Source organism: Camelus bactrianus, chromosome 11 (assembly GCF_048773025.1).
Source record: "Camelus bactrianus isolate YW-2024 breed Bactrian camel chromosome 11, ASM4877302v1, whole genome shotgun sequence".
Taxonomy (NCBI): Eukaryota; Metazoa; Chordata; class Mammalia; order Artiodactyla; family Camelidae; genus Camelus; species Camelus bactrianus.
Genome location: NC_133549.1, coordinates 9,775,195 through 9,783,281, shown reverse-complemented (window position 1 = coordinate 9,783,281; position 8,087 = coordinate 9,775,195).

Sequence of the window (8,087 nt, the reverse complement as noted above, 5' to 3'; positions counted from 1 at the left end):
AGGGTCATTCTAGGAGGACTGGGTGTTCGCACGTGGTGAGGGACCAGAGCTACCCCTCTGTCCCCACGAATAAAGATTCTTGGTTGACCCAACTTTAGTCAGACTCCTGCACCTCTCCCAGGGCCATCTGTGCACTTCCTTGTAAAATCCACTTTCAGCAAGAACCCTGCTAAGTCAGTTTCACCTGCACCCCACCCTTGATACCTGCTCACCCTCATCATATGATCAAGTTTGTCACCTGCCCCCACCCCCCGCCACCCAAGGCCCTTTGACTACCCTGGCCTGTCTTCAGCAAGAACCCTGTTAAGTCTGTTTGCCCAGATCCCCTGTTTCACTGATGTCTCCTCTTAATAACTTTCCGTCCACTGGCCCCCACTCTGCTCCTTGGCTCTCCACTCCCATTTGCCCATGTTGTACTTGCAATTGAGCCCTGGTCTATGCTGAGGTCTCTTTTCCTCTGTTGCAACAGTCCTGAATAAAATCTGTCTTTACCACTTTAGCTGCTGTCCAGCTCTGGTTTTTCCTGGACACGGGCTGGGTTCTCACCCTCTGCCCAGGATCCTTCTCTGCCTCTGGTAAAGCCCTGGGGCGGCTAAGCTAACACCACGCTCCCTTTAGCATTCAAATGTCTGTGGACTATTTCCCAGCCCTTTCATCTCTTAAACGGGGACTGGATTCCTCTTCATTCCATGAATTACTTCACTCCTTTTTCTCACCCCTTGTCATCTTCACCTGCCCTCTGTCCCTATAAGCCAAAGGCCTCCCCTCCACACCCCTGGCTGTTGTATCCTGTCCCCTAATTGCCAAGCCTCAGGGTTTCCTCTCACTTCCCTACGCCCCCTGCTGATTGAGACACTGCAAAGCTTTCGTCCGCAAAAGTCACATCTATGTCGTAAGTTTCTTGAACTTGGGTACAGAGAATCTTTACTGGATATAGTTCTTGCTAGAAAACAGGTCCACTGTTTAATATTAAGTGCTATCAAAAGGAAAGAAGCAAGTTTATCCATTTGCTGGGTGTCAACAGAGACTTAACTTGCATTTACAGGGATGCACGCTGTAATCAGAGTTGACGAGCGTAGGCGCGGGACCCAGAGTACAAGTGGAATTTTCCCTTTCAGAGCCTGCTGCTGGGGTAATTTTCCCGACTAATTTGAAACAGAGAACTGTTCCTGTAAATTGCAGTAATCCGAGCCCATATGCAGAGAGGCAGAAGACTTCAGGGCTTGTTGTTGTCGTTTAAGCTCATTTTAGCAACAAATGTTAAATCTTCATTTCCTGGCAAGGGGTCTCTGCAGAGGAGGACTGGAGCCCGGGAAGGGCAAGGCAGCGTTTGGTGGCCACGCCAGTGGTATGGCCAGCAGATGTCCTTACCCCGTGGTTCACGAGTCCTCACATTCAAACCTTCCGTGGTTTGCTCTTTTGTTAACTCAGCATCTCCTGCTTCTCCATGATTTTCAACCAGCTGTTTGCTTCCTAGCCGGGGACTCTGATGTCTCACCAAGGCTCAGTAAAGAAGGTGAGGGAAAGATCTTCACGTGTCTCATGAGGGCCTGGCTGGACCACACAGCTCAGCCTGCTTTCCTGGGTTCCTTTTAAAAGGAGAAATTCCCCTGCAGCTCTTAGGACCTCATCAAATATCTGCCAGCTGACCCCTGGCAAGAACTATGCCCCGTTCTACAAATATGGAATCTCTCTATTACCCAAAGTGAGCAAATCAGGGGATGCCTTTCCCCCAACCCTCAAAACTAGCTTATTTATGATGCCCCAGTACCAAATTGATGAGCATCCAGTGAGACCAGAAGTGTCTGTCAGGCGTGGATGGAACCCCTTATCTGGAGAGAAACAGATGCCCTTTGCTCCGCTGCAGTCTCACTGGGCTTCACCCCAAGCATTTTCAAAGCAGCATTTCCGACGTCGGTGTCCCAGGGCCCCTCTCACCCCTCAGTCACAGCTCTTCTCTCTCTTGGTCGTGATGACTGATTTCCTCCAGAGACAACTGTTAAAGTTGGTAGAGACACATGTTCTGGATCGAACGGCCAAGGTTCAAATCCCAGCTCCACAGCTGCTGGCTATGTGATCTTAGGTGACTTTCGTGAGTTTTTCCCTCTTCCATTTTTCCCCATAGGTACTATTTTATTTCCCCCTCTGCATGTCTCACACAAGAACCAAATGAGCTAATACAAGTAAGTGTAAATGCTCAACAACTCTGAGCTATTATTATAATGATTTCTTAATTTTTTTTATTGAAGTATAGTTGATTTACAATGTTAGTTTCAGGTGTACAGCAAAGCGATTCAGTTATTCCTACACATACATATATATTTTCTTTTCAGGTTCTTTTCCATTATAGGCTATTACAAGAAATTGAATACCGTTCCCCGTGCTGTGCAGTAGGTCCTTGTTGTTTGTCTCTTTTACGCACAGTAGTGTGTGTCTGTTGATTTCTTATCTGTTTCCTTCCCTCAGCTGTCAGTGGGCAGAGACTGTGTCTTTTTCGCTTCTGTTCCCCAGCATTTAGCTCAGTGCTGAGCACTTACGGTGGGCTCTCAGCAAACATCTGTTGGTTGGTTGGATGGGATGAAAGAAGGAATGAGGGTACCACGAGCTTTTGTAAGCAGAGTCCTGTGTCCTTCCTTGCTCCTTTTTCTTGAGTTGGAGCAAGACTATGAATGGAAGCCCACCTATCATATGTCTAAATATTTGGAAGTCGTAAATCCACTGTCAGATAGACTGTGTCCTCCTATCTGAGTGCATTTCACAACAACAACAAAAGGATAAATACGTGTAAGGCTACAGCTTTCATATATTCCAAAATGGGCGAAAACCAAAGATAGCCAAACTGATTCATTACATGTGTCTGGGTGTTTTCCAGACGCCGTGAGGTCTGCCTGAGTAATAAACATGATCCGCAAATCATATTAATTCTATGAAATTATCCTTCTTGCCTTCATTTCAGCAAAATCACTAATGTTGTCATATCCAGGATTTTCAATTAATTTGTTCTCAATGAGTTAAAGGATTAAAAAAATAAGATGCAATTGTGTAAGTCAACAGATACAAAATTTGAATGTATTTTCATAAAATATAAATTGAATGTCAAAATGTTTTAAACTTTGCTTCCTAAGCTTTTCCTTCTAAAATGTTCGATGTGGTCTAATAACATTAAAAGCAATATACAAATTGTAATCGAGAAATATCAAACTTAAAGTCAAACTTCTTTAAATAGAGCTGACTTTTTCACTGAGTTTTAAAATGTCATTTCAAATTTAAATATAAGAATTATTTGCGATTGTAGCCTTCCATGTCCATCCAGTTGCCAATGTAAAGAACTGGTACCCTCCTCCTTGTGTTTGGTGCCGAGCTGACAGGCCAGAGCAGTCAGCATGCGTGACGGTCACGGCGAACATGCCACACTAGTCATGAGAACCAGGACACGTGGCAGGCAAAAGGAGGCTCGGCGCCACTGGCAGAAGACACCTCATCTAAGAACCCATTGCATCCACACTGCGTGAGGACAGGAATTTGACAAGACCATTTTTCTCTTTTATCTAAGGTCCTTTGATTGCCCCTGCAAACTGTAGAAGAAATGCAGCAGGGTGCAATCTCACTACTTTCTGGTCTCATCATGTGCCACCAGAGTGTTGGGAAGCCGGGGGCTGCCCAGGCTGAACCGGCCCGGGTCTCACCAGGCAAGCTGGCGCTAGGCTCCTGTGCGCCGGCACACCAATATCAGGGCATTGGGTAGTTGACCCAAAGATGGGGAGGAAGGAGATACAGCAAGGGAAATTAGAGGGCCCAAGCAACATGGGGAATAGATGCATGAGGAGTATTTTATTAAAGATGTTCTTGATCCTGAATTAATTGCAGAAGTCAAGATTTTACGAGTCAATAAAGGCACTCAAGACGCAAGTGATCGTAGACAATACATTTGTAAAATCACAGACATATACAATACCAACTGTGTTCTAATGACAGAATTTTCTTCAAGTGGGGGCATAAAGGCTGGAATAAGCTTGAGACATACATTTTTTCTCCTTGGATTAATCCTAATAAGAAATCACTTCTTGCTGACACAAAACTGAAAGGTGGGTAATACCTTGCATGATAAGCAGCTTTTGTATGTAATGAAAAAAAGGACAGGTGTGAGGAAGAATGGAACAGCATTAACAAGCTTGTGCTTGATGGAGATTAAAAGGTCAAAGGGTAAAGCTTTATTAAATACACATAGTCACGCTAGGGAAGGGAGAATTACTGCAGTCTTTGTCATATTAATATAAAATGTATGACACACATTTAGCATGCATAGATCCATATATTTATGTAGATTCCTGGGGTGCTGGTCATGTTCTATTTCTTTGTCTGGATGCTGATCATAAAGGTGTGTTGGGCTTGTGACAATTCATCGATGTGAACATGTATGTATTTCAATAAAATGACTTTTTAAACAGATAGCTTCCTTATACTCTGCACTGGCGAGACCACATCTGGACTAGTATTTTTATAAATGTTTCACTTTAAGAAGAGAAGGTAGAAGTTTAAAAAGAGGGTAAGCTATTGAGCCCAAAAAGGAGCTAATGAAGCTTGTGAACAGAGTTGTATTCGATGATAGAGAAATATTAGTTACATACATATTTGCATACCCAACTTTTTGTGGGCTGTAATAACTGGTAAAGTTCAGACTTACAAATTGTGGAACTGGAGTGATTTTATATTCGTGGGAACATCACTTGAAGGAAAAAAGGCTTACCATAATTCTAACTGCAATGATAATATTGTTCAAGAGCATATTTGTTTCTTGGGGTTTCATACTTGGTTCTCCGGGGTTTCATAAAGAGGAGGAAAAAAATCCCAAAGCAGCAAGGTCGATTTTCATATCCTAGTTAGATGTTCCTTGGGTGCGGTCCCTGGACCACCTGTGTGGGACTACCCTGGGCACCGGGGAAGACGCAGACCCCAGGTCTGCCCCCAGGCCCCTGACTCAGTCATCAGTGGAGACTTTTCAAGCTGGTGGTGATTTCCTTTCTCTTTCTTCTCTTCCATTCGCTTCCCTGTGCTACAACTAAACTCTGATTTTTAGCCTAAACTCCTTGGAATCTCGACTCCTGCTTAAAACCGCAGGGACTCCCACTCTAATTGTTGTCTGTTGTAGAAGCGTGGAGGGGGCAGTCTCTGTTTCCAGGGTAGCGGCACTATCCGGCACAACTTCCAGCGATGGCAGAAGAGTTCTACATCCGCCCTGTCCACTATGGTAGCCACGAGCCGGCAGCAGCTCCTGCTTGACACGTGGCTCGTGTGACTGAGGAACAAGTGTGTGCTTTCATTTTATTTAACTTTAACTTAAACAGCTTGGGCTTGGTCGTGACAGAGCTGATGGCCAGACAAGAGCAGATCTGGGGCACTTCTGGAGGTAAACTTGACCTGATGCAGAACTGGGTGGCGATGGTTGGGAAACAGGGAAGGGCCAGTGCAGACTCAGGGAGGCCCCTGGGTTTCTGGCCAGAGCTGCGGGGTGGGAAGGTGTCAGTTATGAGACAAGGAAGAGCGGGGGGAGGAACTGACTTTGGAGCAAGGAATCACTGGCTCTGTCACAGACATCCTGAGCTATGTTCATGAACACGGCCAAGTCCTGCCGGCCTGAGACACGCTGGGCTTCTTTAGGTGATTCTGCTGATCTCTGCTCTGATGCCTACAAATCTTGTCTCCTTATTTCTGAATTATAGGAAGGCAAGCATTGGAGAGTTGGAAGTTAGTTTCCTGAACTTCACACACTACTCATCAGAAACGTTCCACATATAATCCTTCATTTGCTAACAAGTTTTATCTAGAGGATCTTTTAGAGTTAGTCTGCTGAAAGTTTGAGCATGTTGTTCATAGGAGCAACTTTACAAATAGAGCTCAGGTACTCAGCGAAGTCTACAACAAATTCATAATACAATTAGTTACCACCAGGGAACAGCATTTGAGGTTATTTCTGTGAAAAAGCTTATTCTAAAGTCTAATTAAGGACTCTCTAAGCGGTGCTATCTCATATAAAAGCTACTAGCTACCTGTGGCTATCTAAATTTATTTATTTTTAAATTTTCTTAGTTTTTAAATTGAAGTACAGTCAGTTACAGTGAGTCAATGTCTGGTGCACAGCACAATGTCCCAGTCATGCATGTACATACATATATTCATTGTCATTTTTTTCATTATAGATTATTACAAGATATTGAACATAGTTCTCTGTGCTCTACAGAAGAAACTGTTTTTTAATCTATTTTTATATATAGTGGCAAACATTTGTAAATCTCGAACTCCTGAATTTATCCCTTCCCCCTCCTTTCCCTGGTAACTATAAGATTGTTTACTATGTCTGCAAGTCTGTTTCTATTTTGTAGATGAGTTCATAGCGTCTTTTTTTTTTTTTTTTTTTTAAAGATTCCACATATGAATGCTATCTTATGGTATTTTTGTTTCTCTTTCTGGCTTCCTTCACTTAGAATTACGATCTCTAGGTCCATCCATGTTGCTACATATCTGAATTTAAACTCACTAAAACTAAATTAAAAACTCAGTTCCTCGGTCACACTAGCCCCATGTGAAGTGCTCAGGAGTCACACGTGGCTGTCAGCTACCATATCGGATGAGGGAAAGACAGCATCGCCATCATGACAGGTCATCCAGCTGGAGTGAACTGGGAGGTCCCTGTGGAGGAAAAGCCTCCATGAGTGGATGGCACTAGAGGAGAGTGTGGTGAGAGTGTGTGGATGAGCGGAGAGAAGTAAAGAAGTGAGGCTGGAGCAGAGAGAGGCCATGTCCAGGGGCTACAGTAGAAAATGAGGTTTTATTTCATGGCAGGGAGATGCTGGGTGGGATTTAAGCGGAGCAGCAGGAAAACAAGTCGGGGGGCTACAAAAGGGTCAAGAGACAACACAGCAGACGGGGGAGGTAGCGATGGAGCCGAGGCAAAGCCGAGAGATGGGGGTCGAGGTTTTGTAGGAGGGAGGGAAGAGCTGGCTTGTTCACGGACTGGGCTGGGTCCTGGGTGACGCTTCTGGACTAAACCACGATCCCTTCTCACACACATTTCAACTTCTCTAGCGGGTAGAGGGGTCCTGAGACCGACAGCTAGTGGGCAAGTGAGTTATCTGAAGAATTTCTAATGGTAACAGCTGTAGTGTAAGAAACCCAAAATGCACATACACGATTAGACCAACCCGCAAAACACTAAGAACGCAGCCTCCACACTCGAATCTGACTTGGGTTTGAAAAACACCTCAAACCTGCTGTTTCCGATTCTCATCACAGAGCGAGAGGGAGAGCAGGCTCAGGGCATCACAGACCTAGCAGGAGAATCCTGATTTCCATGCCCTGAAATCAAAAGGGTAAGTGTAGCTAAGAAGGTAAAAAACCTAACACAGACAAAAGGCACAGAGCAGTCATGTTTCCTCAGGATGTCAAAAGGTTTTGATACAAAAATGTAAGGAGAAAAGCAAACCTAATTCTAATTTTATGGGGTTTTGGGGGGGGATTTTTTTTTTATGGGAGGAGGTAATTAGATTTATCTTTTTTTTTTTAATGGCGGTACAAGGAATTGAACCCAGGACTTCGTGCATGCTAAGCATGCAATCTACCACTTAGCTATACCCTCTGCCCTCCCATTCTAATTTTAAAGACTTATGTTAAAAAATAAATAGATAAAAAAGCTTTAAACAGAGGACAACTTGTATGAGGGAACTCTGGTTTTTAGGTGAAAATTTTCAATTTAATAGAAGATGTGAATGAGAGAACTTTTAAACACCATGATATGAAAATGCATTCCTAAACTTCATGGTCTTCTTCAGACAAGAGCCCTCAAAGAAGGGAAGAAGATCTCAGGAGGGACTACCTTGCTGGCCACCAAATAAAACTGCTCATAATATTTTGTTTAGACCACAGTCAGCTTGGCCCAAGTATTTTGGGACTTGGAGCACAAGATGGAATGTTTTCCCAGAATATCTTGCAATCACAGAATTTAGCATTTCAGTTTTTCTAATGATGTGATAGTTATATTACTCATATGAGGAGAAACTGGGCTATTTCAATAAAAACTGAAATGCAGTCAT